The sequence below is a fragment of the Petromyzon marinus genome, chromosome 41 (assembly GCF_048934315.1).
Source record: "Petromyzon marinus isolate PM22_M1 ecotype Great Lakes invasive population chromosome 41, UKy_Petmar_22M1.pri1.0, whole genome shotgun sequence".
Lineage (NCBI taxonomy): Eukaryota > Metazoa > Chordata > Hyperoartia > Petromyzontiformes > Petromyzontidae > Petromyzon > Petromyzon marinus.
Genome location: NC_133707.1, coordinates 2,951,554 through 2,961,099, shown reverse-complemented (window position 1 = coordinate 2,961,099; position 9,546 = coordinate 2,951,554). Strand labels below are relative to the sequence as shown.

Genomic DNA, 9,546 nt, shown 5'->3' with positions numbered 1-9,546 from the left:
ATGGATCGTAGGCAGGCAAAGCCTGAATGTTTCTAACCGGCACAAGCATAGAGAAGGGAGATCGCGACCTTTGGCCAAGAAGATCCCGAAGCTTCGTGTGGAGCGACAGACCAGGCACCTTCCACACGCGCCCGTGACTGTTGAGTGTCGAGTGGTCCCCCACCCCTCAACCCCCACGCGATCGCCTGCAATGAGCCGAGCGCGTGCTCCTATACAAGTGCAGCGCACAATGCCCCCCCCCCGCCGCCCTTATTGGATGCTTAATTGGATGCAGACCCCACCCCCCGACCGCCCCCCCCCCCCCTCCACACCGCCCCCACCACGTCGGTTAAGAAGGTTGGTTATTTGGCCACGGATTACCACCACAATGATTCAATGGCAGCACTCGCCGTGGTAATGATGAGAGAGCCCGCGAGCGCACGGGGAAACGCGCGCAAGCCTGAACAGCACGCGAAGGTGTGAGCGATTGAATGGGTGAGTAGTTGAGAGGGTGAGTGTGCGAGTGGGTGAGTGCTTGAGTGAGTGAGACGATGGGAGAGCGAGCGGATGAGTAGAAACAGCAACGCGCGATGGTGTGCTGCTCACAAACAGCATGAAGGCACCACTCCTTGCGTGCCTGTCACGTGACCGCCACGTTGTATGTACGATACGGCCAGCCTTGTCAAGACCACCAGCTCACAAAAAATAGCTGAACGCGCGACTGTATTGTGCCTAAAGGGATGACCAAAATGACAACTCTTTTTTGACACAGAGGCTTTCACGACCACCGCTGCGATGCATCACCGGGCTCCTCCGCGTGCAAGATCGAGCCAACAATCAAATCAGGTCGCCGCAGCAGACCGAAAGTGAAAAGCGAGCGAAACTATTTTGACCTAAAAATGAGAATTGTCACAAAATATCGCTCGGCGGTGAAAGGCGCGCGGCCCCTAATTGACGTTCCACGCGCGCGGTCCGCCACACAAAAGAAAGCCGATGACGAATCACAACCGGGGCTTGCTTCGTCCCCACACACCCCCCTCCCCTTTGTTCCACCTCGCTGCCAAACGACGCTGTCGTGGAGGGATCGCCGAGGCCCGCTCCACAATCAGAGCGACGCCCCCGGAACTTTGAGCCGTCCCCGAGAATGGAAATCGTCATTGAATTTCCGGAGAGGCTGCGCGCGGGTTGGTCCATAATGCGCGAGGAGTTTATCAGCAGCGCGCGCGTGTGCGCGCGGGGCTCGGGGGGGGGGGGGGTGTCTCGGGGTGGCGCGCGCGCGTGAGGCTGGAGGGGGGGGGGTCTCGGGGTGGCGCGCGCGCGCGGGGCTGGAGGGGGGGGGTCTCGGGGTGGCGCGTGCACGCGGGGCTGGAGGGGGGGTCTCGGGGTGGCGCGTGCACGCAGGGCTGGAGGGGGGGGGGTGTCTCGGGGTGGTGCGCGCGCGCGGGGCTGGAGGGGGGGGGTCTCGGGGTGGCGCGTGCACGCGGGGCTGGAGGGGGGTCTCGGGGTGGCGCGCGCATGCGGGGCTGGAGGGGGGGGTCTCGGGGTGGCGCGTGCACGCGGGGCTGGAGGGGGGTCTCGGGGTGGCGCGCGCATGCGGGGCTGGAGGGGGGGGTCTCGGGGTGGCGCGCGCATGCGGGGCTGGAGGGGGGGGGGGTCTCGGGTTGGCGCATGCACGCGGGGCTGTAGGGGGGAGGGGTCTCGGGGTGGCGCGTGCACGCGGTGCTGGAGGGAGGGGGGGTCGGGGTGGCCCCTGCCAACCCCCACCCCTTCCCCCGTGTCCCCCTCCCACTCCGAACGCCTCCGCCGTGCTAAGGGTCCGTTTGCTGTGCGCGACGCGGCCGCGTTGTCGAACGAAAGTCGCCGCGGGGAATGCGGTCGCGTTGCATTTGGTCTCGAAGCGTGGAGCCCCGCGGCGGGAGCCGCTGAGTTCAAATCCTGACCGAGGTTGATTCAGCCCCGTCGTTCCATCATCGTCATCAGTCATCATCATCCTTCATTACCAGAAGATATCATCGCTCTATCTCCGCTAGCAGGACGTCCTCTCGGACGCGTTCCGCTCCTTGGCTGCCCCGCGCCGTAATCGTTCTTGGCCCGCCGTCCCTTCCAGCCGGGACGCATCCTGCCCAAGCCTCACTCACTTTCTCCTGACCGCGTGGGCGATCCTCCTACTCCACGCGCTCCTCTCTCCGTCTCATCCCGGTTTGCGATTCCCAGCGCGCATCTCTCCACGCTGCTCTTGCGCGCTCCTCCTAACAGGCTTTCTCTCGCTCCGTATAATTCGCGATTGACCGCAGTGTCTCCCACACGCAGCGGCAGCGGCAGCAGCAGCGGCCCCAATGGATTCCCTCCTCGCCCCGGCTTGCTGGCTGTCCGCGATGACCGACCACAGCTGCGCCCACTGCGCTCCGCCACCGCTCCCTCTCGTCCGCCTCGCGTCGTCTTTCTGCTCTCGGTTCCTGCCCCCTGCCCCTCCCCGATAGCTCGGCCGTCCTGGGTACACAGATCACAAGTTTGGTGATCAGCGGCGGCCTCGCACGATCTTCTCGCCTGATGGGAACTCGAGCCATTGTCGCATCGCCACGTACCCTTCCTCAATTCGTTTTTTTATTCAATTCCGCCGCTCATCGTCATATTTATTGACTCACCTGCTTCAGTATTCCCCCCCCCCTCACAAAACAGAATATAATGAAAGAACGCAACACGTACGTGCGAGGAGAGATTACAAAAAAAAATGATAACATTAAAACAAATCCAGATAGAGTAATTACACACGGTTTTAAATTACATTGGACGCTGTGTGAATATTGCTGCTGCTGCTGCTACTGAGGCGGCTCATAACGCGAGGAATAACGATGGCCGGTTTTCTGTCGTCCGTAATTAGGTTTGCCCGTTATTACACCAAAACACAAACAAACAAAATCATCGCCCCCCCCCCCCCCCCTTGTCACGCGGGACTTGCAGAAGCGTTCACAGAAGCCCCCCCCCCCCCCAGCCCGTGATGGACGAGCGGCAATTAGAGCGGCAGCGGAACGCAAAGCGACCGCTGAAGACGAACGGCGCGCCGCTCTACGCGACATCATTTGCTGGTGTAAGAGGAGAGCGTCCATTCTCCTCTTGACTCAAATCGGATCTCGAAGGGAGGGGGTACAACGATAAAAAAAAATTATATATATATCTCTCTCTTAATAAAAAAAAACATTAATCCTTGCGATTCCTGAATAAATAATGTGCTTAACTGGACTTTGCTGAATTGAGCCGTTGGAATACATTGCCTGGATACTCCGCTGGCCTCGCGTTTGGCTGCCAGGATTGGCTTTTTAATTAAATTTGCGCCCTGACTGCCGGTCTCCAGGCTTCCGGCGAGGCGGTCAGGGCCAAGCGCGCGTCTCTGCTCCCAGGGCGCGACTCGGCCCGGCTCTCACGCGGGGCGGGGGGGGGCAGCCTCCGCCTCAATCACCGGCGGCAGCGTGTCCACGGCTCAACCACGGAGCCGGAGGCACCCACGCGGGTCTCGCTGGGTCGGCACCGTGGCGGGAGCCGCTGAGCCGGCACCGGTGAGGTCCTGGGCTCCAATCAAGAGCGGCGCCTTCATGTCCTTGACCCCGCCACCAATGGATGCACACAGCAGACGCTTTTTTTAAAATTCTGATTATTGCAGTACAGGGTGATTCAAGCGTTTTTTTTAAAAACACTTATATAGGACTATCGTTTTTAATGGAAAAAGAAACGGATCATAGACTGTAACATGATAACAAATATATGTTAATAGCTTGAAAAATTTTGATTTGAAGCTTTCGTGACTGCAGGAATCCATACTCTTTGGTTCTTTCGGTAAAGTCACGTGGGTAGAAAATAAATAAATCACGACGTTTCGGGCGCAGCACAAGCGTCCACCATCAGGTGTGAAAGCATGGTCTGCTGCTGAGGCAGACTGTTTAAAAAAAACAAAAAAACCCTTTTAGAACAGTCTGCCTCAGCAGCAGATCAAGCATTCGCACCTGATGACGGACGCTTGTGATGCGCCCGAAACGTCGTGATTTATTTTAGCTTAAAAAAAGTCAAAGAGTCTCCAACTTGTTCGTCATCATTGTCAACACGTGGCCTGGAATCTTATCCAGGTGGTCTCCAGAGCCCGGAGGCAGCTGCAGATTTCTTGTGGTGTCGTTGCAAATTCTCCGAAGTGTTCACATTGTTTTTGAAGCACCCCGTATAATAGCTAAGGTGGGACCGTGCGAGACCAATCAAATATCTGTCACTCCACATGAACAGTGCAAGTATAATTGTGGTACATCCCCCCATCGAACACACGGCGCTCTGAGAGTGCATAATTGCGGCAGCGTTGGCTCAACACGAGCAACAATTCTAGACCCGTCATGGGACCTCCCTTGCCAGTATCAAAATATAAGAATAGGTTTTTACCCTTTCTGGCAATAAAACAGTTGTGTTGAGATGTTAAAACACGAAACTGAATTATTTTGCATGGAATCATGTCTGCATACTTTGTGGTGAATATGGCAAAAAATAAAAAAATGCTCTGGTAGTATATGCTGCGTTATCTTCGAAACTGATTGGTCCACACCAGAGACAGCTTTCTTTAGAGCCTCGTCTCAAACAGTGTTAGACCAGGGGACGCCAAAAGGCGAACGTATACTTCACCCCTTTCTGCCGGCCTCGCGGTGGTGGGGGGCGTTTATCTTGCAATCATCTCCAGCGAATTCACTTCTCGTGGCCCATTGCACCAAGAGCCTCGGAGCGGCTCGCGAAGCATCAGCAGCTGCGCGTGATTTCTGTTCCGCTGCGTTGAGGGTCTCGCTGAGAGTTATGCCCGCTCAAGGCGAGCCACGCGCCTGGCGGCTGCGCACAGCTGGGTTTCAGGGGTTGGTGGCCCATGCGGGGATCTGTGAAACTGCTAAACCCCCTGCAGTGGCTCTGCGAGGCTCTGACGGTTAAACGACCGGCGTCGCCGGACGCTTCCACACCGAGGCTAATTGGCTCCGTCTATCCATCCGTCCGTCACGGAGAGGTGGGCTGGGGGACTTCACTCGCCACTGCTGCCACGGGCAGCTCGACTCTTGCCTTGCTACGATGTGGAATCGTGGATCCGTCACGGGTTAATGAACGAATGAATAAAGATAATGACTGGAGCAAACAATTACCGCTCACATACAAAGGGTCGCTGTGCCACGGCGAGGATGAGGAGGAGGCGGATTAGGCGCTGACACTTGCCTCCTCTCGTCCCAGGAGGAGCACGTCCTGTTGATCACGTCCGCGTCTGTCCCGAGCACTATGTGGTTCACTAGGGGCACGTCCAGGGTCGCGAGTTTTTCTTTTTTTAACTGACGCTGAGAAAAACAACGACGCAATTCGCGGTGAATTAACAGCACGCGCGTCAACGGGCGGTCTCCTAGCCATCGGTGGAAATTACACATCCCCATGGCAGTGAAAAGGTAATTCACAGAATACCAAACTGTCGAATGAGCACAACGTTGTTGCCATTCGGGGTTATATTCCCCATTCTAGGACTCATCCCGGTCCGAGACACGGAACTTCGGATTGATCCGAAAGATAAATAATTGTTGCAGATCGATCCGAAATCGTCACGTCATCTCAACACTTAAAAGGGCACCCCAAGTGGCAGCTGTCTCTGTGCCGCACAGGCTTATTTAGACCTGCTATCGGGCATGAGTCTGGCAGTAGGGGGCGATGCTTGCTATGTGTTTCTCAATTGAGAAATTTGCGGTGTAACAATGTTTTTCTAAATTGCCAAATGATCCCAGCACACAACGGCCCGCTCTTGCGAACGGCGCCAGGGGGATCTTTAACGTGCACTGCGCAAAGCACAGACCGCGCGTCGTGTTATCGTTACGGTTCATTGACCAGGGCATACCTGCCGGATTCCAACCGGGAACCTCTGCAACGAGCGGCGAGCGCGCTACCGCTGGGCCACCGCGTGACCGCCGCGCAACACGGCGATGTCAAGGCCAGGCGGACGGAGCCCGCCTTGGCAGCCCGTGGCTAAGCGAGGGCCTCTCGCTGCGCTCGTCCATCACCACGGCGCCTTGGTTGATGCGGAGGGGTCTGACACACGGAGCCGCTGGGGCCGTGCGAACAACCGGACCCTGTTCCGGGACCTTGTCTGGAGCGATAGCTCAGGGATAGCAGCAGCAGTGGAGTCAGTGAGCTCCTCTTCGGGGCGGAGGCAATTACGAAGCGGTGGTGCGGTTCAAATGTATGCGGCCCCACCCGGGAGGAAGAATCTACGCCGTATCAGCAAAACTGAAGGGATTTAATTAAAACAACAGCGGTTATTGAAGGCGATGCTGTTGAATTGTGTTTGCATTATTAGTGTTTAAAACGATGACTTCGGTGCAAAACGTTCGACTCTTCATCACAGCGAGCTTCCACCAGTGGTACAATGGTCAGCACCGCCGAACTTGCAATTCAGAGGGTCGCCGGTTCGATCCCATCTCCGGGCGCCAGAACCTGAAACGGTATCGTCGACTTTCTCAAATCCGAATTCTCCCACCGCCCCCCCCCCCCCCCACCAACTTCCACGCAGCAGTCCAACCGGGTTGACCGCCGCCGGCCAATTAGTAGGTCGAATGCGTTGGGGTCAAATTGTGTTGGCAGCTGCGGTCCCGGCAAAGTGTGCAGATGAACCCCAGTGGGGCGAGGGGCGTTCATCCGTAAAACCCGACACGAATCTGCGCGACGCTCTGCTGAACGGCTGCGCGTTTGTTGAATACACAACGCTCGATTTAGCGCTGGGGCCGCGATATTGCTGCTGCTGCTGCTGTTGTTGTTGTTCTTATTTTTTGTTACTGTCCGTCTGCTGGGACAAAATTCCCCGAGTGGAAATAAACGCGGTAACACGGTCGAGCCAGCGACTGAAAACCAATTATCGGAGTTTTATTATTTTCCCATTTTGCCTCGACAATTTGAGCGACTCCCACCGCGTTTGGGAGATTTTGTGGAATGTGTATTGATGGTGGGAGGGGGAGAGGGGGGTGAGTGTGGAATCTCGTTGTCGTCGTCATCCATCACACGGCGGGGCGAGCGTGGAGGGAGCACTGAATTCAAATCTCGAAACCCGCACTCCACGGCGCCGACCCAACACCCCACCACCACCATCACGACAACCAGCAGCATCTACGCTCTATCCACTGCTGGATGGAGGGCTCCCCACGCCACCGTCACCCCTCGCGGCCCGCTGCTGCCGCTGCCATCCATCTCCTGAACCGATCTCATCGCTCCGTCTCCGCGGTGGTGGACCTCGTGGACGGGTTCCGACCCCCCTCCCCTTCCTCCCTCCTTTGGCTGCCGTTCCCTCGCCAGTCTCGTCCACGGGACATCGTCCAGCGATGATCGATGATGATGATGCGTTCCACTGAATCCCCACTCGCTTCTTCCGACTGTGTCGACACCTGTGTCATCTCTGCTTTGAGTGCGCATCCCGAGATCCACGTGTTATGAACCGTGCAGTACCAACCACTGTGAGTCTGCGATCCTTCAACGGAGGAGGAACAGCAAAACGACACGAACTCTCTATCTCCGAAAGCCCTCTCGTCGGGGCAAGCAGTCCTCGATATTGTCATTTGGCTCCTGAACCGCAATGCTGCTGCTGCTATCGCACGCGAGAGTGGGAAAGGCTCCACGGACTCGCGTGTGAATTTCTCAGCATTTGTTCCGCGTTCTCTGTGCCAGTGATCCCGACGGAACCAATTTCCAGCCTCTCGCCCGTGCACGAAACGGCAGCGGCTTTATCTGAATGTGTAACACGTATCCTCAAATTCCCCCAAAATAAACAAACAGGGGCACACACGAACAAACACACACACGCACACATAGACGAACACGCACAAACACAGACAAAGATCCTCCGTATAGCCTCAACAGACGATGGGAGCAAGAGCTGTTAACAAGCACACACACAAACATACACGAACACGCACACAACAACAGCCGCCATTCGCCACTAAGTGGCGGTGACGTCGCCACGACGCTTGCGCCAGGCTAGGTGCACGTTGAGGCCACGTGAAGTGTCGAACGCCCGCTGGCAGGTCACGGGGCAGACCCAGGTGCCACGGGTCGACTGACTGAGATGACTCACTGAGACACCACCTGTGCCCTCTACTGTGCCAACTTGCTGTGCTTTAGCCACCCGGTGTTCCGCTCGTTATGAGCGTCGCTTCTCCGCCCTCCGTTGTTGTTGGAGGGCGACTGCCTTCAACTGTCTAGTAGCGTCCTTCATGAGCCTCCTCCACAGAGGCCGATCTTGACACCGCTGGTACCAGTCATCGGCAAGTCCACTCAGCTCCACATCCTCCTGTGCCACATCACTCCATCTCTTCTCTTGCCCGTGCAGCGCCCATTTAGCCCCCTCGGCCCGGCCAAACAAAAGCTGTTTAGCCATGCGGGCTGGGCATGCGGGCTACATTACCCAGCCAACGCAGCCTTGCCTGCCGGAGGAGCTCACCGATAGGACTTCGTCCAGATCTTTCGAGGATTTGTGAGATCCTCACACAATCCAGCCTGGTTAAACCCAGGATGGATCGATGGCAGGCCAGTCTAAATGTTTCTAACCGGCGAAGATGTTCCAAGAGGGGGGTCCACGTTTCGCAAGCGTAGAGAAGGGAGGAAATGACTGTGGCCGAGAAGACCTGAAGCTTCGTGCGGAGCGACAGACGAGGTAGTTTCCACACAGGGTTACGCAACCGATGAAAATATAATTCCGCTCGACTGATTCGGAGTGAGACCTCTGCTGTCAAATCGGAGCCGGTCATGAGCACACTGTCCATTTATGGGAAACTCTACACTCTCTCCACAATTGCCCCATCACCAATTGGGAGTTGTGGGGGTGGAGTGTCCGATGGTACAAAATACCCAGGCAGGTGCTTAGTTTTGGTGGGGCTGATGGTAAGGCCCCACCTCTTAGTGGCAAGCTCTAGGTTCAGCAGCAGCGCCTCCAACCCCTCCTCTGAGTGAGCAGCAATTACCAGATCATCGGCATACATGACATGGTTTAGCAATAGAGAGCCATCCCTTGACTGCACCTGGGCAGCGATGAGCCTCCCATTGTATTTGTACCAGATGAAAAATCATTCGGTACGGTTATTGAAGGCTTCACGAACTACGTGGTCGAAATAGATATTAAATAATGTGGGAGCCAGAGGACATCCCTGTCGCACCCCAAGGTGAACAGGGAATGGCTCCGACTCTCGGCCACGTAGTTTTACCCGGGCCCACTCACCATCATGTACATCCTTAATGATCGTGAGCAGAGGGTCAGGGATTCCGAAAGCATGAAGAACAACCAAGAGCCCAGGCCTACTGATGGTTTCATAAGCCTTGACCAGGTCAATAAAGCAGAGATGTCGGTCTTATTGGAATTCCCTACACCTCTGCTGTAGCAGACGGACAGAAAATATGGCATCTGTGCAGGACCGCCCTTTCCTGAAACCGCATTGGGGCTCCGCAAGCCTGTCCTCAGCGTGCCTGGCAAGGCGATGTTGAATAATCCTTGCCAGGACCTTTCCCGGCACACTGAGGAGTGAGATGCCCCTGTAG

General features: G+C 56.5%; 1 long non-coding RNA gene across 1 annotated transcript; it reads left to right on the top strand.

Moving 5' to 3' along the window:
• Positions 1-917: 917 nt before the first annotated feature.
• LOC116951085 (uncharacterized) lies at positions 918-4,524 on the top strand. Its single transcript, XR_012946501.1, has 2 exons — positions 918-1,163; positions 3,332-4,524. It is a non-coding gene; the product is annotated as an uncharacterized LOC116951085 (long non-coding RNA).
• Positions 4,525-9,546: the final 5,022 nt, after the last annotated feature.